This window comes from Phacochoerus africanus, chromosome 15, assembly GCF_016906955.1.
Source record: "Phacochoerus africanus isolate WHEZ1 chromosome 15, ROS_Pafr_v1, whole genome shotgun sequence".
NCBI lineage: Eukaryota > Metazoa > Chordata > Mammalia > Artiodactyla > Suidae > Phacochoerus > Phacochoerus africanus.
The window spans coordinates 131002840-131029318 of NC_062558.1; the positions used below are offsets into that span (position 1 = coordinate 131002840).

Below are 26479 nucleotides of genomic sequence, written 5' to 3' on the forward strand. Positions count from 1 at the left end.
GCTGGGTATGGGATGTCACTCTAAGGGGACAGAGCGATGACACCACTACAGAATTTCTGGGACAACCAGCACCAAGAGAACAGGGGTGACCTTGCAGGAGGCTGGCCCCTGAGCCAGGAGATGGCTCTTTCCCAGAACAAGCCTCGGAGCCCTGAACTCATCTGACCTCAACTGAAGCAAAAGGATTTAATGTCTTTTCTGAGAGAGAAACTAAGTCTCTTATACACAAAGCTGGGATTTAGATCATCAATTTCCTCCGGGTCTCGAAGTTTCATGGGGAGCAAAAAAAACAAAAACAAACCAAAGAAAACCCTGAGAACAGAACACACATAATGAGACTCCTTAGCCCTTTCAGTTTCTGAATAATTCAGGCCACCACAGCTTTCTTTCTATTTTATTCCCTGGGGGGAGGGAAGCCGGCCTTGCCATGATCCCTTCCAAGCAGCCTCTGCTCACACACCTCTTCTGACGGGATGCTCACTACCTCCCAGGCTGTCCCTCATTTTCCTCTTAGCTCTCACCACCAGAGTGGGCTTGGGGGACAGCAGGATGACTCCAGAGGCCCCTCATGTGTATAGGTCTGTGAATCCAGTTGGACGCCTGGCTCAGATTCACACCCAGGCAGCCAGCTCCCTGAGGTGCCGCCAAGGCACCAGGAGTGCCAAGCCAGGAAGGACCTGGGTGGTGGGTGCTGCTTTGCCCCCAGTCAGTTCTTACTTGAGATAAGGTCCCCAATCCAAACAACCCTTCTGCTTTGTGGCTTCTCAGGGGCCCTGTCCTCATTTCCTGCCCACATTAAGGCTCATCTAGCTCCAAACCCCAAGGGAGAGGCTTGTGATCTCATTGGCTTCCCCTTTCCTGGGAACTTTATACAAATTGTAGCTGCCAACGGTGGGCGCTTCCCTAATGTCTCCCACCATCTGCTTCCAAGCCTCAGGCTCTGGGGAGGGAACAGGGTCCCCCACAGTGACCTTCAGGACCCTCGGAGCCACTTTGTCCAGCAACAAAGAGAGTTCATCCCAAGGCGAATGATGACGTCTCCAACCACTTCCAGAAACAGAACCAGCTCACAACCTCAAGGACACAGTGACAGATTAAAAGAGCCAAAAGACGAAGGAAAATATCCACGTTCCATCACTTCCAGACCCACCCACTCAAGTTTCTGAGCCAAACTCGATTTCCCCCAAGCCATCAGCCATTCAGGCCCAGGCTCGCTGGCGGCGACATGCATGGAACTGCTGTGTCTGAAGGGCGAGCGGCTCTGGGTTTTCATAGACAACAGCAATGCCTGCTGAGTGTTGGGGCTACAGCCCAGCCCCTGAGCTCCCAGGCCTTCAGACCCTGATTGAACCCAACTCACCCCAGAAAGAGAGCGTCCCATGGACACGCGCATTGGCCTCAGCCAAGAGTGAGGTCACGGGAACACGGACTGGAGCCTGCTGGGGGAATTGCTGGCTGCCCTGTAGGGCTTTGAATGGTGTCCAGCCCCATTCCCCCATCCGCACAAATTCACGTCCACTGGAACCTCAGAATATAACCTTATTTGAAAACAGGGTCTTTGCAGAAGCAGTTAGTCAAGACCTTAAGAAGAAGTCATCGAACAATGTCTGGTGTCTTTTTTTTTTTTTTTTTTGCTTTTGCTTTTTAGGGCCACATCTACAGTATATGGAAGTCCTCAGGCTAGGGGTTGAATCAGAGCTACAGCTGCCAGCCTACACCACAGCCACAGCAACATCAGATCGGAGTTGCGTCTGCAACTGACACCACAGCTCACAGTCATGCCAGATCCTTAACCCCCTGAACGAGGCCAGGGATCAAACCTGCAACCTCATGGATCCTAGTTGAGTTTGTTAACCACTGAGCCACGACGGAAGCTCCATCTGGTGTCTTTGTAGGAAGAGGAGAGGAGACCCAGAGGAAAGAAAGCCACATGAGGGCAGAGGCAGGGACAGAGGTGATGGAGCTGCCAGCCACGGACGCTGAGCTTGCTAGAGGCACAGGAGCTGGGAAGCAGCAGGAAGGATTCTTCCTTCCCTGGAAGCTGCAGAGAAAGCAGGGCCCTGCCAGCATCGACTTCGGGCATCTGGCTTCCAGAACCTCAAGTGATCACATTTCTGTTGTTTTGAGCACTAAGCTTGTGGTAGTTTGTTACCACACCCCTGGCAAACCAAGACACTCCTCCTAGCAAAAAGGACGACCCAGGATTCCTCAGGGACTTCAGGCTGTAGGGCTGAAGTCCCCTTCTTCCCCCAGAACAGCAGGAATTCTGACTCCGTTCCCCTGTCCTGTTCCCCTGGCTGAAGGCTTCAGCCTGCTTTGGTTTTACAGAGTCTGCTTTGTCAGGGAAGAAGCTGCTTTTGTTAAAAGAAAGGAATGGGTTTTCATGGCACCGCTAGACCTAGAAATTTCATGGTTAACTAGATTGACTTAACCAGACTCCCAGCCTTCTGTTTCCATCCACCACTTAGCAGCAACCCTGATTGCTTACTGGCTTTTTATTCCACTACCCGCTGCTGAATGGGGAGAACCACAGACAGCAGAAATTCCAGAGCCCAGGACCCAGGAAAAGCCCGCTTGGTAGTCAAAGCCATCCAGACCCATAATTATGGCTTGGGGAAGATTCCAGAGTCAGGGATTCTCTGTGATTTTAGTTTTCCAGGCTTCTGGAAACAATCCCTTTAACCAGTTTATCCTAGTCTATGTCCCTTAGAACAGTAATGTCCTGCAAAGTATGAATAAATATTTTTAAAAACATCATACTCAAATAGGTTTGGGAACTGCCAAAATGAATATAGTTCAAAGTTTTTGGGAGTTCCCATTGTGGCTCAGCAGTAATGAACCAGACTAGTATCTATGAGGATGCAGGTTTGATCCCTGGCCTTGATCAGTGGATTAAAGAATCCGGTGTTGCCATGAGCTGTGGTGTGGGTTGCAGCCACGGCTTGGATCCCGTGTTGCTGTGGCTGGGGTGTAGGTCGGCAGCTGCAGCTTTGATTCAGCCCCTAGTCTGGGAACCTCCATGTGCCACGTGTGTGGCCCTAAAATGAGTAAAATTAAAAAAAAGTTTCTGTTCTGCAGACCTTCTCAGGGCTTTTAATATGTCAGATACAAATGTGTCCTTTCTAGCAAAGACATGGTGTTCGGGATTCCCAAACCTATTTGACCGGATGTTCTGTCTATATTCTGCTTTCTCGCAGCTGATTGTGTTTTCTTGAGCTATAACAACAAAGATGTCCCTCCCTTCCTTCTTTCCTGCCAGAACTTTCTCTTCCGAGTTTAAAAAACCACTTTTCCCTCCAGTCTTCTCCTTAAATCAGTGTAACTTGGTCACTTTCCAACCCAGAACCTTCTGCCAGGTCTCTGTCCCCTCTAGGTTCAAATTCACTTTTGAACGCATAAAAGGCCCTCCATAATCCAGGGCCAGGCCATCCCTCTTGCTCAGCCTCTTCTCTTTGCACCCCACAGTGTGATCAACCTGAAACACTTGTGGTTTCTGATCATGTGACACTGTCACAGCTTTGCTCTTGCTGTCCGGGTCGCCTTTCTGGCCGCACCTGCCTGGAGAACACCCTCAGCTCCTCGAGGCTGAGCGTCCTCTCCCATCTGGCACCTTCTGCTCTCCCACAGTCCAAATCAAGCACCCTACCTCTGAGCCTCACGCATCCTATCACTCTGCATAGAAAAGCCCGGTTCATCGGCAGCCTCTTCCGCAGGGTTGGCCCTGGGAGAGCAGGACCAGGACCAGCCCCAGCCCCAGCACCCAGGATCTCTGACTTTTCCACTGTGCTAGGCATCTCTCGGTTTCCATGAACCTGCTTCTTCATGGTGAGTCAAGGGCCAGGACCTTCATAGGCCAGGTCTTTACCTGAAGGTGAGGTTACTACACTGACAGCCGACAGGTCCATGTACCACTGTGCTTGTGCTCTTATGCTCTTTGCTTCTTGTCGTAATGTCTAGTGCTTGATATTAGCATAACTACACTGCCTTTCCTTCCCCTCGTGCTTGTGTTGTTTTATGTTTAGCCTTTTGTATCTTTATCATCATGCTAAGTGAAGTCCGTCAGACAATGAGACACCAATATCAAATGCTCTCACTGACAGGTGGAATCTGAAAAAAGGACACAATGAACTTCTTTGCAGAACAGATACTGACTCACAGGCTTTGAAAAACGTACAGTTTCCAAAGGAGACAGGTTGGGGGGTTGGGGGCATATTGGGGGTTTGGGATGGAATATAAAATTGGGTTGTGATGATCATTTTACAACTAACAACAACAACAACAAACCAAACAAAATAGTGACTGATTTTATCAATGAGAAATCGTAAGCAAATATTGGTCCTGCTTTTCTGGTAATGGATCACATGACAAAATTATCTAGAAATAAAAAAACAAATAAAAATAAAATAAAAATAGAGAATCCCTTTATTAGTACCATGTAGTTGGATTTTGTTTTTTATTCAGGGTATATTTCATCCAGCATCTTAAACCATTTGCATATAATGGTGTTACTGTCTTCCATTTAATTCTACTATCCTTATTCCTTGCTTTCAACTTTCCCTGCATGTTTTTTGTCTTTCTCCCTCTTCCTGGTCTTTTAGATTTAGATTTTTAAAGTATTTCACTTCTCTACTATTATCTTGTTACTTATATATTCTTTTCTATTTATTTCATCATTATCTAGGGGTTTTCAACATTCATCTTCGATTTATTATTAAAGTCTAACATAAAATTGGACTTTTACCAGTTTCCAGATAGTGAAAGTACCTTAGGACATTTTTACTCTGTTTGCCCCCTTTCTGGCTTATGTGCTATTGTTATCATGTATTTTAATTCTATGTGTAACGCAACTACTCTCCAGACATACTTATTATATTTTAGGCACTCAATATCCACTTAGACTTCTTCACATTATTATCCATTTCTGTTGCTCCTCAGTCCTTCCTGCATCACCAAGTTGCTATTTGGGGTCATTTTCCCTCTGCCTGAAGAATACTTGTCAGCGTTTTCTTTTTTTGTCTTTTTGTCTTTTAAGGGCCGCAAGCGGCACATGGAGGTTCCCAGGCTAGGGGTTGAATTGGAGCTGTAGCCGCCAGGCTACACCGCAGCCATAGCAATGCAGGATCTGAGCTGCGTCTGCAACCTGCCACAGCTCACGGCAACACCAGATCCTTAACCCACTGAGCAAGGCCAGGGATTGAACCTGCAACCTCATGGTTCCTAGACGGATTCGTTAACCACTGAGCCACGACAGGAACTCCTGTCAGTGTTTTCTTTAGTACATATCTACTGGTAATGAATTCTCTCAGCTTTTGCTTGTCTTAACTGTCTTTACCTTCATTTGTTGTATGATATATTAAGCATACAAAGTAGAGAAAGTAACGTATTTAACCTCTGTGTACCTATTAGTCAGCCTAAACAGCCATCTATCATCTCTATGTTTTAAGGTTATTTCCACTAGACAGTCTAGGTTGGCGATAATTTTCTTTCAACACTTTGAAGATATTCCATTGTCTTTCAGCTTCTGGTATTTCTATGGAGAAGTCACTTGTCCGTCTTACTGACACACCTTTGAATATGCCTGATACTATAGATTGTCAGATAGTCAATATTTTAAAAATTAGATAGAGTTTCAAGCTCTGGATGAAGGTGTCTTCCTCCAGAAAGGACTTGCTTTAGCATTTTGCAGGCAGCTAAGCTAGGTCCACCAGCAATCCTAGGTTACCTTAATCCAGCTGGGAAATAACATGATTGCAAATTAGTTTTCCGATTTGACCTACAGCCTGAGAAATTCCATATGCCACAGTTGCAGCCTTAAATTTAAAGAAAAAAAATTTTTTTTTCGTTAAATTAGTTTCTGACCCTTGTGAGGGCTGGTCTAGTTCTGGTTCACCTTTTTTTTTTGGGGGGGGGGCAAACCCACAGCATATGGAAGTTCCCAGGGTAGGGGTTGAATCTGAGCTGCAGCTGCCAGCCTATGCCACAGCCACAGCAGTGCCATATCTGAGCCACATCTGCGACCTACACCACAGCTCACGGAAATGCTGGATTCCTTAACCCACTGAGTGAGGCCAGGGATCGAACCTACAACCTCATGGATCCTAGTAGTCCTTTCTGCTTCTTCACAACGGGAACTCCCTTGTGTTTTTGTTTTTGACGAATTGGCTAGTATTTTTTGGTGGGTTCCTTGGATAGAGTGACATGTACACACATTTCTGGTGTTGGACAAAGAGCTGTGAGCATTGGTGTTGCTTGATTTTTATAAATATTAGGTTCATATGGGCCAAAACGCTTCCTTTTATGGATGATTGGGATCCACAGGCTCTAAAACAAATCAGAAAGTCACATGCCAGCAGGGGTAGGGCAATCGTAAGTGCCAGTGAGACTGTTAGGGTCCAATGCTAAAGCCCACCCTGTCAACGGTGTCCTGGGGCTACAGGTTCAGGAAGGAAAGTAGTGGCCCCTACTCAGTACCAGATGACTGCTGGCACAGAACAGTGCCACTGGGGCACCAAGTGTCAGATCTTTTGATCTTTCTTTCTTTCTTTTTTGCTTTTTAGGGCTGTACATGTGGCATATGGGGGTTCCCAGGCTAGAGGTTCAATCAGACCTACAACTGCCAGCCTACACACAGCCACAGCAATGCAGAATCTGAGCCCACATCTGTGACCTACACCACAGCTCACGGCAACGCCGGATCCTTAACCCACTGAGCTAGGCCAGGGATAGAACCCACAACCTCATGGTTACTAGTCGGATTCATTTCTGCTGTGCCACAATGGGAACTCCTGATCTTTCCAAAGAAGCTGCAAGTCCGAATAACTACATGCACTATCTAGATTTTTTAAATATTGCCTCAATTTTTAAAAAATCCAATGCACCAAACAAAATACATGTCTGGGTCAAAATCAGCTCTGGTGCCGACAGTTTGTGACTTCCGTGGGCATGAAAATAAGAAAGCCTCAGCATCTCGCTTCTTTTATTATCTTCACTACATTAATAAGCAGAGAAAGCTGAAAGATGTCCAACGCATTGGAGCACCATTGTCTCCCTGAACTACCTAAGGCCCCTTCTGGAGGCACTTGGACTGGGAGAGGAGAGTCCCAGATTGTTCTGCCTCACTCCTGGTCACCTGAGTTGTGTGTGTACCTTTTTAAAAAATTCCTATAACCACACAGCCTTGTTCAGTTGGAGTCTTGAGAGTCCAAGCATCTGAAGTTTGCACAGTGTCCCACGTGATTTCAATGTGCAGTCAGGGCTGAGTTTATTTGCTTATCCCTCTCCTACTCTCTTCTCAGAATGATGGCAAGAGGAGCTGATGTGCCTGTGACGGCCACTCCATTCATCAAAGACCCCGAGGGCTCAGAAAGCATCATCTTCTCAGCACATGGGCACCCCTACCTCTAAACAGACATCTTGGCTTGCTCTCTGGGAACTTCAGAGACAGGCAAAAGAACATTAAAAAAAAAAAAAAAGAGTTTCTTTGTGGCTCAGCAGGTTAAGGATCTGGCATCTCTGCTGTGGCTCTGGTTACAGGTTTGATTGATTCCTAGGCTGGGAACTTCCAAATGCCACAGGCACAGTCAAAAAAAAAAAAAAAAGCATAAGTTGTGGCAACAGAAGACTGGGAACGGGCAAGGGGGGTCCTTCCTCTGTCACGTGCTGGCTGGCTGGAGCACTTTGCTACATGGTCTGAATTTCCCTACGTTTAACACGATCGTGCTGACACTGATGCAAAAGTCGGCAAGCAGCTAGCAGGCTGTGAAGAGCAAATGCCTAAGTTGGTTTTCTGAGGTTTCTCCTGTCCCCAGACCTCTCTGTGTCCTAGTTCTTCATCTGCACTCTGCTCCTCCAGCAAATACCACCCCCCACCCCCACCCCACGGGGCTTCAAGCAGAGCCTGGCACGAGGAGCTGGTTTCCTCCCTCGCCCCCGCCTTGTTGTCACCAGATCCTTGGTGGAAGGCTCTGTCACTCCTGGATGTTGAGCCTCAGGGCACAGAATGAGCACATGGCTCTGCTGCTTATTGGCCCAGCCTGGGGGGCGGGGCGGGGAGGAGCCTTGGCCTTGTTACTGGTGTTGGCCTTCAGGGCCGGCTCAGAGAGGGGAGTGGGCAGTGAGCACTCAGCCCCCATCTCTCAGCTCCCTTTCCAAGCAGGTTGGGCTCTGCCTTTCCCGGTGTGACCCCCACCATACCTCTGTCCCCCTGCCCCTAGTCTCACAGGATCTGCCCCTGCAGGGCCCCCACAGCTCTCCCCTCCTCTTGCCTGGAGCTCCCAGATCCCGATTTTATGATCTCCTGGCCCTTGGGGGATCCTTATCTCTGCACCCAGAAGGTCCTCGTCCTAGAGTGTATTACAATTGTGTCTAATTAATCTCAGCAAGTTTCCATGCTGTTCTGGTCTCCTATCTGTCTTTCCCACTTGATGGGATCCGTAAGGCCAGGAACCAAGGGCGAACAGCTGACCCAGCCCACAGGATGCGTAGTTGGAGCTCAATCAACAGTTGAATGAGTGAATGAGTGAACGTCGGAACGACCGAATTCAAATCCAAACTGTCTCTGAAAGTCCAGAGCCCCACCCCCAAAGATGCTTGTCATCAGATGGGTCTGCTGCGAATGCAGAAATCCCGCTGGACAGAGGAGGCGGCTCTCTGTCACTCCCTGGAGTGGCAGGCACATCACCCAGATGGGAAAAGGCTTTCCATCTGTCTTGGAGGAGTCTTGTTCTCTGCAAAAGCTCAAACTGAGTCCACCCATGGTGCTGGGGGAACCCAACATTCTCACAGTGCAAACTTTCCAAATAGAAAGTAAAAAACCAGGAGTCAAATTTCTCTATATTCATGTCTTACTTCATTTAAAAGTTTTTTTTTTGAGTGTCTTTTCTGGGGCCGCTCTCGTGGCATACGGAGGTTCCCAGACTAGGGGTCTAATCTGAGATGTAGCTGCTGGCCTACGCCAGAGCCACAGCAACTCGGGATCCAAGCCGAGTCTCCGACTTACACCACAGCTCATGGCAACACTGGATCCTTAACCCACTGAGCAAGGCCAGGGATCGAACCCACAATCTCATGGTTCCTAGTCAGATTCGTTAACCACTGAGCCACAACAAGAACTCCCTAAAAACTTTTTAAATTGATTATTTTTCTTTTTAGGGCCGCACCTGCGGCATATGGAAGTCCCCGGGCTAGGGGTCGAATCACAGCTGCGGCTCCCAGCATATGCCGCAGCCACCACAGTGCCAGAGCCGAGCTGCATCTGTGACCTATGCCGCAAACATGGGATTCTTAATCCACTGAGCAAAGCTAGGGGTTGAACCCACATCCTCAGGAACACTATGTTGGGTTCTTAACCTGCTGAGCCACAATGGGAACTCCTCATGTCTTATTTTAATTTCAAAGATGCAAACTATGATTTAAAAAAAAAAAGTCTATTCCTCCCTGGACTTCTATGTCCAAAGAGACAGCAAAGATTCTCACCTAGAGAACCACCTGGAGGGTTTATCTAAATGCTGAGCGCTGAGCCCCATCTGCTGCTTCTGATTCAGAAGGTCGGGGTGAGGCCCGAGAAGCTGTATTTGCAGCCAGTTCCCAAATGCTCTGAGGTGCCTGGTCCAGGCCCCAGGAGGGTCTGTAGGTCCGAGGACCCTCTGCCTGGCTGATGGGGAGCCAGTAGCCCTGCTAATGTTCCATGTGGCCTAGAACAAACCACTGCCCATTCTGAGCCTCGGGTCCCCTGCAAGTAAAGAGAAGCCCTTTAGAAAGCTCTTCTAGGATGCCACGCCCGCTGGTTGAGTCAGCATGTCCCCTGCTGGGCAGCAGAGGGCAGCAGAGATCAGGAAATGGAGTCCAGTGGGCAGCCTGACCACCCCACCCAACACTGCAGCCACTGAAATGTCTTCTGTTTGAACATCAGTCTGGCAATTCCGAGCTCCAAAAACCATTAGCCAGAGGAATAACAAACTTCCTAATCCATTCGCTCTCTCTTCTGTGACTTGAAGAAGTGAAACGATGCTTTATGCGGAAGTTTTTTTCTAAATCACCTTTATAGCTAACCCTTTCACACACTGGGAGACGGAGGCCTGGGGAGGGTCACAAGAAGGTGGGAGGTCAGGATAATGCACAGCCCTTTCTCTCCATCCTGTTCTAACTTTTACATTCCCTCCTGGAAGAGAATCAGGTCAGGTGGTGCTCCTGGGGGCAGGGGGCTCTGGGACCCACCAGCGAGAGTGGTTTCTGAGTTGGCCTCCCTGAGTTTGGAGCCTTTTCCATGTGCAGCTGCAAAAGGGAGTTCCCTAGAAATATTTGACCCCGGGGCCCCCAAGCATCTATTCAGAGATAGCAGAGAATTCCCAGGCTGCCCCGCTCCAGGTGGACTTCAGAGAGCCCCCCTCCCCCTTTCCACGTGCGGATCTGGTGTCACACTTCTGAGTGCCTCTGAGCCACCTGATGGGGGATGAGGGCAAGAGATACAGCGTCCAAAGCCCCTTCCCCAGGACCCCATTCATCAGGTCTGGGGGGGTGGCCCTGGGATCTGCATGTTAAATTCCACCTGGTTTTCCCCTTCACAACCTGGAGAGTCACCGCAGGGGGCGGGGGGGGGGTGGTTCAGTCAGGGTGGACACCAGGAAGCAGCACGGTCAGGACTTGAAACTCCCCATCTCTGTGCTGGAATCCCCCCCACCCCCACCCCCGGGAGGCACGGTCATCGTGGTAGATTCCTCCAACTGTCTCCTAGCTTCCCGACGTTTCAGGGGCCAGCGTAAGATTAAAAGTGGTGGCTCCTTTGCCGTGTGTCTATCCCTGGAGTTATTAGTCAGAATAACAAGCTGATAGATAAAACGTTTTCTTTTTTTTTTGGGTGGCACCCGCTGGCATATGGAAGTTCCCAGGCTAGGGGTTGAATCAGAGCTGTAGCTGCCAGCCTACACCAGGAGCTGTAGCTGCTGGCCTACACCACAAACACAGCAATGCAGATCCTTGCCCTTCTGCAACGTACAGCACAGCTCAGGGCAACACAGGATCCTTAACCCACTGAGCGAGGCCAGGGATCGAACCTGCCTCCTCAAGGATGCTAGTCAGATACGTTCCTGCTGAGCCACGACGGGAACTCCAAAGCGTGTTATTTTTCTTCTTTGAAGACCGACTTCCTCGTCATCTGCAAGACCAGCTTTGAGTTTAGAGACGGCAGGGGTGGCCTGTCCGGGCACAGGCAGTGCGGAGAGCTGGGCTGTGACCCACCCCTTAGGGCTCCACCCTCAGCTCTTTGTGGGGGGTACCAGGGGCCTAGGGCACGCGTGTGAGGGCGCACCGGCTCCACATGTCCAAGTTCTGTCCATGCCCTCATCCCCACCACGCACATCCAGTTGCAATGTCACCCAAGGGAAAACCTTTGGAGGGAAGGGCGCACCCAGACCCAGACCCAGAGCGGCTCAGGGCTCCACGGACTCTGCAAGGATGGAAGCAGGACTCAGGTTGGCCCCGCCCCGGACGCCCCGCCCCCAAGGCGTGGTCCCAGGGGGCAGTGCAGGTCCCTCTTCCAGCCCTGGTCTGAGACAAAGCAGCCGGAGGGTGGCGAAGCCGGCTCCGCCTGCCTATGAAGACCAGGGTTTTACGCTGAGCCCTTTGCTCCTCAAAGGCCCATCGCACCCCTGTGCTCCCAGGACCAGGCTCAGCGCCGGCGCCCCGTCAGACCCCAGGCCCACATCGGCTACCAAATTAGAATGTGGACCTTCAGCAGTTCCTGCAGGCGGGATTCTCAGTCCCGCCCAGAAGGAGATAGATGCGGGCCCAGGAGGCTGCTGCGGATCCGTGGGGCCTTAGGGAGTCTAGGAGGACGCTGGTTGACAAAGCAGCTGAGTGCCATCTTCCCTGCCCCAGTCCTAGGAGGCTTTCAGAGACGCGAGCAGAGAAGTTCAGCGCCACCTGCCACTGCCAAGGAGACATCTGGGCAGAGGAGCCTGTGGGTGCTCAGGTGCCCTGGTCGCCGGGAGACTGGGACCTGGGCCTCCCCGCAGGCTGGGTCTGGGCCTGGGCCGTGATGAGCTACCCCGACGGCCTCCTGCTCCTACACTGGCTTTGGATGCCCACAGCCTGATGCCAGGGCTTTCCAGACCCTCAGGGAGACCTGACAGGAGTGAGCCGGCTGCTTGGAGATGGCGCTGCAAATCCCCCAGAAGATTCTGATTCATACCAAAGTGGGAAAAGCACAACTTAGAAACTTTTTTTTTTTTGTCTTTTCTAGGGCCACACCTGCGGCCCATGGAGATTCCCAGGCTAGGGATCTAATTGGAGCTGTAGCCAACGGCCTACGCCAGAGCCACAGCAGCACAGGATCCGAGGCTCATCTGCAACCCACACCACAGCTCGCGGCAACACCAGATCCTTAACCCACTGAGCAAGGCCAGGGATCGAACCCACAGCCTCATGGTTCCTAGTCGGATTCGTTAACCACTGAGCCACGACGGGAACTCCAGAAACCTTTTAAAATGCATTCAGTCAAAAGCTATTTACCAGGCGTCCCCTCCCTTGGCACCTGTTCCCGGGCCGGGCCGGAAGAAAGCCAGCTCTCCTCCCAGATCCCTCCCTCCTCAGGCCTCAGCGGCAATTGCACTTCCAAGATAGCTGCCGCCCCAGGCCCTCTCTCCACGCCCCTCACTGCTCCTCCGGTCTTTGACCATAGGCGCCTTTGTGCCCTTCGTTCCGCGAGGTTGGGTCTCTCCTTCTAGAATATAAGCCCCCCACCCCTCCTCCAAGGTGAGGGGCTGATGTAGGAGAGCACCCCTGTACCCCAAGGTTGCGGACATATAACAGGCTCCATGAATAGAACGATTCTGACTGAGTGATGAATGATGCCACGACGACCTCCTGACTCACTGTCTCTTCCGGGGATGGGACAGTGGGGCAGGCGCCTGTGGGAGAAAGAGGCCATCTGAGATGAAGGGGGGTAAGGTGTAGGTGGCGGAAGGCCCCAAGCTCTGAGGACCCGGCGTGGCTGGCTGCCAGACCTCTCCAGGGACACTGTCCTGTGAAAGGCAGAGAGGAAGCGAGATCAAGAGAGCTCACGGACGGGGCGTCCTCCTTGGTGAGGAAGGATTCAGGGCTCAACAGGCTTCCTGGGGCCGGGTCTGTGCAGGTAGAAGGAAGCAGCCCGGTCGCTCCCAGGCAGGCCCAGCCCGAGGCCTGGTGGTTTGCAGGAACCCTCCCTTCAGAATCTGCTTGTAGCTGCTTGCTCTTCTGGCACGCCATGAATTGTTTTCTTGGCTGCCTTTTTAGGAGATTAAGCTTTCTTTTAAAAAGATGGAGAAAGAAAAGGGCTCTAGCAAAGGCTTGAGGAGAGCTGACCCCGGGGAGGGCGGTAATAACTGTCGGGCACTACATTTGTCTAATTAATCTTCTTGTCAACAGAGTCGTTCTTCTCTGGTGCCAGCCCTGACATCACCCTGCCAGCCTGCCACACTGGTTCATCCCCAACCACAACGGCTGCCTCCGACCCAGCCCTGAGCCTGCCAGCCACCCCCTAAACCCTGTCCCCATGCGGCTGCTGGCTTGGGAACCCGTGGATGGGAACAGGGGTGTCCACACCCGGTGGCTTAGGGGAGGACCCTGGGGACATCATGACCTTCCCTTGCATGGCAGCTGGTAGGGACCTGGAAGTTTCTGGGGTTCTCCTAGCCTTGAGTTTCTGGTTCCCAAATAGGACTCGGAGATACTGAGTTTTTCTTTAGATTAACCTTTGAGGGGTTGGATGTAACAAGGCAGACGGCTGCTGTTTGGCTGTGTTGCCTCAAGCAGCAAAGGTGCAAGATCAAATGGCTTCGGGGCCCAGGCAGGATGTAAGTGAGTCTGGTTGGGCTGTAAGAATTGAGGGAGTATGATGGGCAGTAAATACAGGTCCTGCACAGGAGAGGAAGAGTTTCAGACTGAGCATATTTCAGGCTACACTGGGCCCCCTGGTGGCCACTTCCTGCCTCCCTCTGAGGCTTGGTGCATCAAATGCCACATCATACAGGCTTCCCTCCCCATCCCACCTGCGGCAGGCCTTCCTTTCTGATTTTACATCAGACTCACCCTGATAATTTCCTTCAAAGCCTTCAGCACCATCTCTACTCCCCGCGTTTACTTATTTATTGTCTGCTCGCCTACTAGACTTCTTAGCCAAGGCTTCTGCAGATAAAACCCAGGAGGTCCATGAACTTGCCTAGGGAAGCATTTATGTCTCACTAACCTTGCACTGAAATGTAGCATTTTTTTTTTCAATTATGAATATAGGCAAGGTCACAGGGTAGCAGTGTGATGACTCTGTAACCACCAGAGATCACAGCTGTCATATCATCTTGAAACAGCTACAGTTATCTTGAAATATTGTTTGTGTTCATCACTATTTTGAAAAGAATGGTAGCTAACATACTGGCCTGCAGCTCTTGCGACATCATCTGTTATCAAAGAACTCGACTATTTCGCAATGAAGCGAAACACAGGGGCTTCACCTGACGACGGGCTAAGGCACCCACCGCCTTCTAAGCCATCACTTTTATTCTTTGCTGTATCATCAGGAGCCACCTCAGGTCCTGACATATAGTAGGTGTTCATTACTTTATTACTGAATGAACCAGAAAGCAAATGAATGACTACTAGCAGGAGCCTTAACACGACCTTGCCCGGGGAGAGGAGCAGAATGTTCCTGGGAGCCTTTGCCGCTGGCGCTCCTGGGTGCCTTGCTCCCTGCACTGAGAGTTCAGGGCTGACCAGAGTCCTCGCCAGGCGGGACAAAACCGGGCCATTCCCTTTGCTTTTGCAGCCACACAGGCCGCCTTTACCCAGAGCTGGAGCCCAGGGGATGTTCCAAAAGGACGTGGCGGACCTTCCGCAACTAAGATGGGTCATTACCATCAGCTCTGGTCCCGGAGAAACGAGGTCGGAGCCGACGGCCGCCGCCGCACTGCCCACTCTGGCCACGCGATGGCGCTGTGGGCCCGGCGGCGAAGCCCCTGCGCGCGCTCTCGCCGGACTCCCGGCCTGAAGATCGCGGTTCGGTTCCGCCTCTGAGCGGCCGCGGGGCTCCCGGCCTGGAAAGGGCGCTCGCGAGTCGCCTCCAGCATCGCAGCAGCCCGGCTGAGGTTAATCAGCAGCTGGTCGGTTACCGATTGGTTCTCAGGGACTGGAAATCATCCCCAGGACAGGTGGGAGGCGTGGGAACTCAGGGCGCGCGAGCCTGGGCCGAACAGGAGGGGCGAGCGGGGCGGGGTTCTGCTGCCCTCGGGATGAACTAAGGAGCCAGGCTTTGAGAGCCTCTAACCTGCTGTGCCCACCCCGTGGCCGTGGAGGGGCCATAGCCTAGAGGCCAAGCACCTTGTTATGAGAACCCAAGGGACTTGGGTCCCAAATACCTGACTTTCTGCCTCCTTTTTCTCTTTTGCAAGATGGGGATAACAACCCGGACCAGCTGGTAGGACGGAAGGAGAGGATGCTGGAAAAGGTGCACTCAGCGCTGGCGCCCTGCACAGCACACTAGGGAATCAGCATCATCCTTTGACCCAGGCCAGGCAAGCTGCAGGTTGTCATCTCCAGAAGAGGTACCATATCAGCGCTGGCTTGTTGTGGAACTGGATGAAAAGCAGAGCTCCCTGGAAGCTATATACAGTCTCTTGGGGGAGACCATGATGGAGGCTAGTGTAGGAAAGGGAACACATAACCCACTGAGTGAGGCCAGGGATCCAACCCACATCCTCCTGGATACTAGTCGGGTTTGTTAACCCCTGAGCCACGATGGGAACTCCCATCCCAAATCCTTTTTAAACTGGGCAATTCACTCTTAGAAAAGTGGTTGCCAGTCAGAAGGAAGGGTTTAGGAGAGCCAAGGGGCTCGGCGGAATCCCAGCTGAGGTGTTTCAGGAAAGCTGTGAGACAGCCTTGCTCCTGCCTCTGTCCGGGTCCGTCCTAAGACCCAGGTCCTGGGGCACAGCCCTCAGCCTGTCCCTGTGTGTGCAGTCACTGGGGCGTGCAGGGCCCAGCCTGGCCCTCTCTGACTCAGCCAAGGACCAGGGTATCCTTAATTAAGAGACACACGTCAAGAATGTAAATTCCTGTGGTTCCCAGCCTCAGAAGGGTTCATCTGGTGCCTCAGGACAATTACAGGCTGGGGGCGTCTGAAAGAGGCAGTGTTGCTGTTTAAAGTGTTATCAGTTTAATGAACTGCTTATGAAGTGTTAAATGCATGCAAGTGTGAACACAGCATCTGGGCTTGTATTTTATTTGTAGCTTTCAAATTGGGCGCTTGTTTTGAAAATGCCAATTAACGGTGGAAAACGGAATTTCTAATGGGGAGAAAGGTGATTGTTTTATGATATGGCCCTAAACTATCTCAAAAGATATCTAACCCCCCCCACATTGACACACAAAGCAACCACAAAGGTTTAAAAGATTTAAAAAAAATGTTTTTGGCCAAGCTCGTGGCATAGGGAAGTTCTTGAGCCAGGGATCTAACCGGCACCACAGCAGTGACAACACCAGATCCTTAATCTGCTAAGCTAGCAGGGAATGCCAAAAATTTTTTTATTTAATTAAAGAAGCAGGAATTTGCCCTGTTCTGCATTGTTGCACGATTTGGTGTGTTTTTGCTGGAGGAGAAAATGAAGAATTTAAAATCAGAGGTACCATCAACACAAATTTGCCAGAAGTTGTTCTAGGAAATTTATCATCTCTACCCAATTTCTTTCAGGCCAGAAAATAGACAGTCTATAGGAATATTTACTGCGCTTGCATGAGAAAAATTTCCAAGCTACCCCCTGAAGCAATGAAGTTGGATATGGAGCAAATGGAAACATTGTGAAATTGCTTATTTTCTTCCAATTTGTTATTTTTCTTCCTTATTTTCTGTTAAATCAGTGCCACTTATTAGCAACCATATTTTTGCATTATATACTCAGCAGAATTTTCTCTCCGTGACTGTATTCCAAATTAAACTTTTATGTTTCCAGGAAAAGTGTAACAAATGTTTAAATTGGTCAAAAGTTAAACTAACGAGAGGAAGGAAAAAAAAAAAAAAACCCACAACTTTTCTTCTTCTCTATTGCTATTGCTTTTTATCTGCTTCACAATTGGGGGATGCTTTTACTCCTGGGATCGTGAAAGGACCATTCACAAAGCAAGAAGGCTCAGGAAACACACAAAGATGTCTGAACTTAGACCGATTGAAAAGTTCTGACAAATGCTGGTTTCAGGCAAACAAAGGCAGTTGGGGGATTTCATTGCAAACTTTGGATGGGGCTGCTTAGAACCACTTGGCTGTGTTAGAGCTGGGAGGGTGTCCAGTCTGGAAGCCTCCTTTTACAGATGGTGTGGCAGAATTCCAGACAGTGACAGCAGCACGCCCAAGATAATTTAGTGATAAAATTACAAATAGAGCTCTTCCCCCTTGCTGAGTATTCTTTAATGAGCAGCTACTAGTTTCATTTAGGGTGTTTCTCTGCCGAGGTTCAATGGAGATGCAGCGAAATGCAAGCTGATGCTTTCTAGCAACGACAAGCACATAACACTCTCGATAAGCAAAAGGTGACCACACATATTAATTTCCTACGGAGGTGGCCCAGCAAGGCCCAAACTCTGTCTTCATTTTGACCTAATTTGTGGCTCCATTCCAGAGCCAAAGATTGGAATGAGCACCAGAGAGTAGGTTCCTGGGTGAAACTTGTAATATTGACTGTTGTCATGGGAACAGAGCAGTGGCTACTCTGGTCCACAAGCGTTCGATTCAGACAAGGCTACAGTAGCCTGGAATGCTCCTTCTCAGGAACTTTTGGTAGCTTGATGCAGCCCAGAATATTTTGAGAAAGAAGTATGTTAAAAGTATTACACCACTGAGGGAAAGTAAAAAATAAATAAATAAATAAAGCTATTATCCATCTTCAATAGCCAAATCAAACCATCAACAGATGGATGGCTATAACGGAATGTCTCAGGCAGAGACCTTAGAAGAGATAATAGAGATAAAAAATTAGTACATGGTGAAGATCTGTGAGGAAAGGGAGATTAGTCCATAAATGATGTTAGGATGAACCATGTGGAAAATATTAAAGATAATCCCTCGCTCTCCCATATACCAAAATAAATTCCACATGCACTTAACAGTTATAGGCAAAAATAACATAAAAATAGAAGACACGGGGAAATTTCAGATCTTGAGAGAAGAACGTTATAGGTATAAAAGCTTAGACATAGGTTAAAAAGTTAAAGCTTGTTGGGTTTGACCACGGAAACATTACAACTTCTGGACATTGGAAACACTGGAAAGATGGTTACGAAAACGATGAACACAAAGAATCTTATTTTTATGTGAAAGCCTATTGCAAAACAATGAGAAACGTGCTAATACAACTCTGTTAAAATGGACCAAGAATACAAGTAAATGAGAAAAATACAAATGTCCACCATGTAAAACACTCAAATGTATCATGAAGACTGTAAATCCACCCAATAATGCAGATTCATTTTGCCCGTTGAGTTGCTGTTAGGACAGACCCTCCTTCACATTCTGGGTCAGAGTTCACCCTGATAGGAACTTTCTTAAAAGAATAATGTGATCGAGAGCCTTTTAAAAAAAGTAGCCATAGCCTCTCATTCTGTGTTCCTAGTTCTACAAATGCTCCAGTGTCAGAGGAAAAAACACAAGGACTCATTCACAAGGTTTTTCATTTTGGGAGTAGCTCCAGAGTTTTGGGAGATGGCCTCTGAATCCAGAATTGTTATCACCCAGAATGTAATACTGTGGAGCTGTCATTATCATTATTTTTTAAGATTTAAGGATATTGGGAAGTGACCCTGAGGTAATGCTCTGGCAATGACTTTGGATGTAAAACCCAGACATCTTGTGTTTTCTTTCTTTCTTTAATTCTAAATTCTTTAAATTTTTATTTAATTTTTTAATTTTTTTTTAGGGCTGCACCTGCGGCACATGGAAATTTTTAGACTGGGGTCAAATCAGAGCTACAGCCGCCAGGCTATGCCACAGCCACAGCACATTGGTATCTGAGCCGCATCTGCAACCTGCATACACCATAGCTCACAGCAACACTGGATCCTTAACCCACTCAGGGATCAAAGCTGAATCCTCAGGGATACTAGTCCGGTTTATAACCTACTGAGCCACAACAGGAACTCCCATCTTCTGTAATTTATAAGACTGAAAACAGAACCAGAAGTTTTCAGTTGGGATAGTGGGGACTGGATGTGATTGTGTGTGTGTGTGTGTGTGTGTGTGTGTGTGTGTGTGTCTTTAGGGCTGCACTCACAGCATATGGAGGTTCCCAGGCTAGGGGTCGAATTGGAGCTGCATCTGCCATCCTAGGCCACATCCACAGCCACAAGGGATCTGAGTCGTGTCTGGGACCTACACCACAGCTCACGGCAATGCCGGATCCTTAACTCTCTGAGCGAGGCCAGGGATCGAACCTGCAACCTCACGGTTCCTAGTCGGATTGTTTCCACTGTGCTGCAGCAGGAACTCCACGTGTGATTTTTATTTTCTCCTTTTATGTGTGCTTTTTTTCCCTACAATAAAAATATACTAGTTTATGATAGAAAACAAGTTGCTGGAAATAGCACCAGCCTTTCTGTCTGACCCCCTCACGCGGACTTGGGTGGTGATGGGGGGGGGGAGCAGGTGTTTTCCCAGGTGGTGGGGAGGTAGGCACACACTCTCCCTGGAAATGTGGCCATTTCTCAAGCAGCAGACCTCACACTCCCAAAGCTTCTGGTATAGAAATTTGTTCTGCTCTTGTCAAATCCCTCAGGACAGTTTTCCCAACCCGGTCAGGGGTGCAGACTCTTCAGAACCCCCAGATTTATGGCCTCACTTGCCCCAACTCTCTGCATGTCTACCCCTTAGAAGGTGAAGGTCTTGCTTCACTACATGTTCCAGTGTCGTGGGAAGATACCGTCAAATTAGGGGTCTTTTGGGGTTGGTTGGAGGTTTCAGTTCTCTGTCCACCAGAAGGGCTTTATTTTCTATCTTGGCCGAAGGCAGGCACAGAGATGCTCCACACATCCCAGTGCTACCTGGCTCTGGCTCCATCACATAAACTAGGGAAGGAACTTTAAAACACGCCCAGCAGCTCCAGTTGGACCTGCAGAGCTAGTCCTCTTTTCTGGATGCGGGGGTGGCTGGAGCCAGCTCATGCTGCTGGCTGAGCCTGTGGTGTGTATCTCTGCCCAACTCGATGGTCACCGCATTGGTAGCTTAAAGTTGGCCATTGTGGGAGTATTTACACCATGGAAATAGACAGACGGTACAAATCAGGGTATTAAATTTGAAAAGCCTACTAGCCCAGGGAGTTCCTATTGTGGCTCAGTGGAAACGGATCTGAGTAGCATCCATGAGGAGGCAGGTTTGATCCCTGGCCTTACTGAGTGGGTTAAGAATCCGGGAGTTCCCGTCGTGGCGCAGTGGTTAACGAATCCGACTAGGAACCATGAGGTTGCAGGTTCGGTCCCTGCCCTTGCTCAGTGGGTTAAGGATCCGGCGTTGCCGTGAGCTGTGGTGTAGGTTTCAGACGCGGCTCGGATCCCGCGTTGCTGTGGCTCTGGCGTAGGCCGGTGGCTCCAGCTCCGATTTGACCCCTAGCCTGGGAACCTCCATATGGCGTGGGAGCGGCCCAAAGAAATAGCAAAGACAAAAAAAAAAAAAAAAAAAAAGAATCTGGCATTGCCATGAGCTATAGTATATAGTTCGCAGACATGACTCAGATCTGGTGTTGCTGTGGCTGTGGCACAGGCCACCAGCTACAGCTCCGATTTGAACCCTAGCCTGGGAACCTCCATATGTTGTGGATGTGGACCTAGAAAGACCAAAAAAAAAAAAAAAATCTACCAGCCCACTACAGACTGTGCTTAAAACAACAATAATTTTATTATTTCTCATTGTTTCTGTGGGATAGGGAATGAGGAAAGGCTTGAGTGAATGCTTTGGGTCTTTGTACGTTTGCAGTCAGACAATGGCTGGAGCTAGGAGAGGAGAGGGCTGGGGTGGCAGGAGGCTGGCTCCTGCCCCCACTCACACATACTCATGTGGTTCCCCCGTGTGGGAGAGTTTGGGCTTCCTCACAGCATGGCGGCCTCAGAGCCTTCAGAGTGCTTACATGTGGTCCAGGGCTCCAGGGAGAGTGCTCAACTCCCAAGGCAGAACTAAACCCACTTTCAGGACCCTGCCCTGAGGTAGACGGCATCGCTTCCATTCTATTGGTTACAAGAGAGCGAGACGCTTGCCAGGTCTAACAATAGTTATTTCCTTCAAAAGACCAGAGCTAGCCAGTCCAGGCTGGTACAATGCCCCGGGCAGCGACCTGAGCTTCTTCCAACTTGTTGCTCCAACATCTTTAACAAGACGCTTCCAGTTCATAACCCAAGATGTCTACCAGTGCTTCAGCCATCAGTCCCTCAAGGAAGGAAGAAGAGAAAGACAAGAGGCAAAGGCACCATCTACACATCTCATTGAGCAACGCTCAGTCCCATAGTCACATTTGGATGCAAGGGAGGCTTGCAGGTGTTGTCGCTATCCTGGGAAGCCACGTGCCCAGCTTAAAACCATGACTGCTAGAACTCAAGAAAAGGGGAAAAGCAGGTGTCAGGGCATACGATTCGCAGTATGCATCTCAAGTGCTAGACACAGTGCCTGGTACTTAGGGAACTGACAATAAACCTAGACGAATGGTCTTATTAGAGGTCTGCCCTCCTGGAGGGATCCAGTCAGGTTTCAAGCACATCAAACACCTCACCGTCATGCTCAGAACAGTTTACTTCTATTTATTTATTTTTGCTGCACCCTCTGCATGTGGAAATTCCCAGGAGAGGGATGTCGAATTGGAGCTATAGCTACTGGTGTACACCACAGCCACGGCAATGCCAGATCCGAGCCGCATCTGTGACCTACACCACAGGTCATGGCAATGCTGGATCCTTAACCCAGTGAGCTGGGCCAGGCATGGAACCTGCGTCTTCATGGAGACCATGTCCTGTTTATTAGCACTGAGCCACGATGGGAACTCCAGAACTCCAGTTTACTTTCAAACACAACTTTTCACAGATGGCCAACAAGCACACGGCAAAATGCTCCACATCACTGATTATTAGAGAAATGCAAATCAAAACTACAAGATACCACCTCACACCAGTCGGAATGGCCATCATTAATAAGTCCACAAATAACAAATGCTGGGGAGGGTGTGGAGGGAAGGGAACCCTCCTATACTGTTGGTAGGAATGTAAACTGGTACAACCACTATGGAAAGTAGTACGGAGGTACCTTAGAAAATTATACATAGAACTACTATGTGACCCAGCAATCCCACTCTTAGGCATATATCTGGACAAAACTTGCCTTGAAAAAGACACATGCACCTGCATGTTCATTGCAGCCCATTCACAATAGCCAAGACTTGGAATCAATCCAAATGTCCATCTACAGATGATTGGATCAGGAAGACGTGGTATATATACATAATGGAATACTATGCAGCCATAAGAAAGAACAAAATCATGCCATTTGCAGCAACATGGATGGAACTAGAGACTCTCATACTAAGTGGAGTAAGTCAGAAAGAGAAAGACAAATACCATATGATCTCACTTAAATCTGGAATCTAATATAGGGCACAAATGAACCTTTCCACAGAAAAGAAACTCATGGACATGGAGAACAGACTTGTGGTTGCCAAGGGGAGGGAGTAGGAGGGAGTGGGAATTTGAGGTTAATAGATGCAAACTATTGCCTTTGGAATGGATGAGCAATGGGATCCTGCTGTATAGCACTGGGAACTATATCTGGTCACTTGTGATGGAACATGATAATGTGAGAAAAAAGAATATATACACGTATGTGTGACTGGGTCACCTTGTTGTGCAGCAGAAAATTGACAGAACATCGTAAATCAGCTGCAATGGAAAAAATAAAAATCATTGTTAAACACAACTTTTCAGGTTGGGTTCAGAACACTGTCTTTATGTTTTAACAGATGAGCAACAGAAATTTAAAAATAAAAAAGTGCAGAGTTTCCATTGTGGCAGAGGGTAACGAACTCAACTAGTATCCATGAGGATGTGGGTTTGATCCCTGGCTTTGCTCAGTGGGTTAAAGATCTGGTGTTGCCATGAGCTGTGGTGTAGGTCACAGATGTAGCTAGGATCTGGCGTTGCTGTGGCTCTGGGCGTAGGCCGGCAGCTACAGCTCAGATTCCACAGCTAGCTGGGGAACTTCCATATGCCACGGGTGTGGCTCTAAAAAGACAAAAAAAATAAAAATTAAAAAAATAAATAAATAAAAAGAGCAAAACTGGTGTGGGAATAGACTGAATCTTCTGCTCCCTGGGAGAGAAAATAGCTGCACCCAAGGGATGCCCAAAGCATTGGTGCAGCCTGGAGGCCAGGGGAGCCCGGGGAAGAGCTCAGAGGTACAGGGAAAGGGAGGATTTCAGACAGAGGCACCATCTGCATGATATGCAAACAAGAGCTGCTCTGGTCCTTCCCTGCCACACACAGGGTGGCCTGTCACCTAGCTTCTCTTCCTCTAGCTCATGGGTGAGGATGGAGGGAAGGAGAAGGAAATAGGAAAGTCAGACCAGGCTTGTGGAAAGGCTGTGACCCGGGGGAGGAGGCACTGCTACCCCTAAGCTCTTCCTGTTACTCCCAAGGCTTCACAGGGACTGCAAGTGCGAAGGCTGCCCCTCCCCCTTCCCCAGGTTTGCATGACAAGTGAGGGGGTGGCCTGTGTGGCTCTAACCTTTTCCACCTCGGAGGACACTCTGGTTACCTTGCTGGAAGGGGAGGCAACAGAGGCCCTCTCTGCTCCAGCTCAGTCTGCTTACTCTTCAAAGGCTGTCATATGTACGTCCCTTGTGTTCTAACCTGCAGTTCTCAAAGTGTGGCCCCCGGGACCCCTGGGGTTCCCCAAGAAACCTCCAGAAGATCCTCCAGGTCAAAACTATTTTCAGAATAATTCTAAGATGTTATTTGTCTTTTTCACCCTTGTTCCCTCAGAGGTGTATGGTGGCGATTTCCACAGGTTGTGTGATGTGTAATGTTGCAATGGGGTGAATACCGAAGCTTTTGTGAGGTCCCTCTTTTTCTGAGGGACTACCCGCCTTTTTTTTTTTTTTGGCCACACCCGCAGCCTGCAGATCAGACCTGAGCCACAGGAGTAACCACACAAGATCCTTAACTGCTGGATCACCAGGGCATTTCAGAATCTACTTGTCTTCTGTTAACCCGGATCTTAAAAAGTGATTTGCAAAAATGTAAAACAGTGCCCTTCGCCTTGGCTGAAATTTTTGTTTTGGAAACTATAGCTGTTTTCCCTAAAAATGTGCTCTGTGTTAACACCTAATAGGATTATTATGTTATTTTAACTGAGTTAATAAATAAATATTATATATGTTTCAAAGTTTTATTTTCAGACATGGCCAATATCAAGAGGTGCAACTCACAGGAAACAAACGCTCTTTTGGGCGTTCAATGACTTTCAAGTTTAAAGAGGCCTGGGAGGTCAAGGATGTGGAGAAGGGCTGCTCTTGACAAGAGGACACTTGCGCCCCTAGTGTCTGGGAGCTCACACACACGTACACTCAAAAGTCCGTTGTAACTAAGTATGCTTTCCTACCTCCAGGCCAGAAGTTGGCAACCTTTTCTGTAAAGTGCCAGAGAGTAAATATTTTCGGCTTTGTGGGCTGTACGGCCTCTGTAACAACTACTCCGCTAGACCGCAGGGACAAATCAGCAACGATCAGGGACAAATGGGTGTGGCTGTGTTCCAATGACATTGTTTATGGACACTGATATTTGAGCTCTGTATGAACTTCACCAGCCACAACTCGGGATTCTCCTGCAAATGCTTTTCTTCTTGCATTTCAACAGGTTTACACATTAGACACCACCCTGTTTTCCTACATTTTTCTTTGGGAAATGGGGTGATCCCTGCAGTATCCCCATGGCACCCAGGTTCTCCATGACCCATGAATTCAGTGGGTGGCGACGGACCAAGGGCATCGTCTGGAGTTTGCTTCTGTGAGGGGACATGTTAGTTGGGTGCTTGTGCCTCAGAGAACTTCCTGCAAGGAGCCAGCCAGACACAGGGGCTGGGGACCTTCCTGCTTAAAGAAAGAGGAAGCGGAAAGTTCACAATGCTGACCTGGGGTCCTGAGCATATAACCACCTCTGACTCTTCCCACTCATTCCACACACACTGTATTTGATGAGTGCTTACTATAACACCAAGGGAATCAAAAGTCAAAAGAGCCAAAACTTGAATCCTATTTTCCATAGGGATTTCTGGAGCAATTTGGGGAATGCCTTTTCATGGAATCCGTGAATAACGAGGACTGACTCATGTCAATGGATGGTAAGTACCTGCAAAGATCTCAGGATAAAACTGGTCCACTCATTCTAGAGGGGAGCTGTGTCCCTAAAATCTTGAATTCTGAGAGCTCAGTTTCTGAGAATTATCCAGAGAAATTCATCAGGCAAGTGAGAGGGTCTTTCTAGGCAAGGAGGCTCACTGAAAAGTTGTTTACAACATAAAGGAAGCCTATGTGGCTGTGAAAAATAACGAATTAGATGAGTATTTGATACTACGAAAGGAAGTTCATGGAAACATAGTTGAACAGTACAAATAACTGCATTTTCGAATAAATTTTTGTGAATATATATATTCCATTTCTGTATTTATTTATTTGTCTTTTGTCTTTTCAGGGCTGACCCGTGGCATATGGAAGTTCCCAGGCTAGGGAGCCAATCAGAGCTGTAGCTGCCAGCCTATGCCACAGCCACAGCAACTCGGAATCCAAGTCGTGTCTGCGACCCACACCACAGCTCACGGCAACGGCGGATCCTTAACCCACAGGTCGAGGCCAGGGATCGAACCTGTGTCCTCATGGATGCTCCTCAGATCCGTTAACCGCTGAGCCATGATGGGAACGCCATCATAAAAGTCCATTTATGAAGTGTGATATAGATACGCCTAGATTATGATACAGATATATTAAGCTTATGGGTAGAAAAAACCCTGGAAGGATATATATCCATAAGCTACCATGTCTGAGAGTTTGGATTGGAGATGAATTTAATTCTGTTCCTTGTATTTCTCAGTGTTTTCTAAATTTGGTTCTGATGAGACATCTACCTTTATAACTAGAAATTTTGGGGGTGCTTATTCTCTGCCAGGCACTGGGCTAAGTTCCTTAACCCTTGAACCTTTATTGAAATTCTATGAAACCAGAGATATCTTTTATAATTTGTAATAAAAACAGAAAAAGTTTCAAGATCCCCTAGCTTCATTCTGCAGATTTGGAAGCCTCTGGAAGGCCAGCTCCATCTGACAGGCCTTGCTGCCACTCTGGGAACCAGAATCGGGGCAGAGACTCTGGCCCAGGTCCCCACTGCTCAGAAAAGTGCTGAGGCCTGAGTCTTCCCAGCCAGGGCAGAATTCCTGGGGCTTGGCCAC

At 48.8% G+C, this 26479-nt stretch overlaps 1 long non-coding RNA gene across 1 annotated transcript; it reads left to right on the top strand.

Moving 5' to 3' along the window:
• Window positions 1-14296: 14296 nt before the first annotated feature.
• Window positions 14297-16927, top strand: LOC125116507 (uncharacterized). The gene is made up of 3 exons (XR_007132355.1): window positions 14297-15176; window positions 15417-15569; window positions 16715-16927. It is a non-coding gene; the product is annotated as an uncharacterized LOC125116507 (long non-coding RNA).
• Window positions 16928-26479: the final 9552 nt, after the last annotated feature.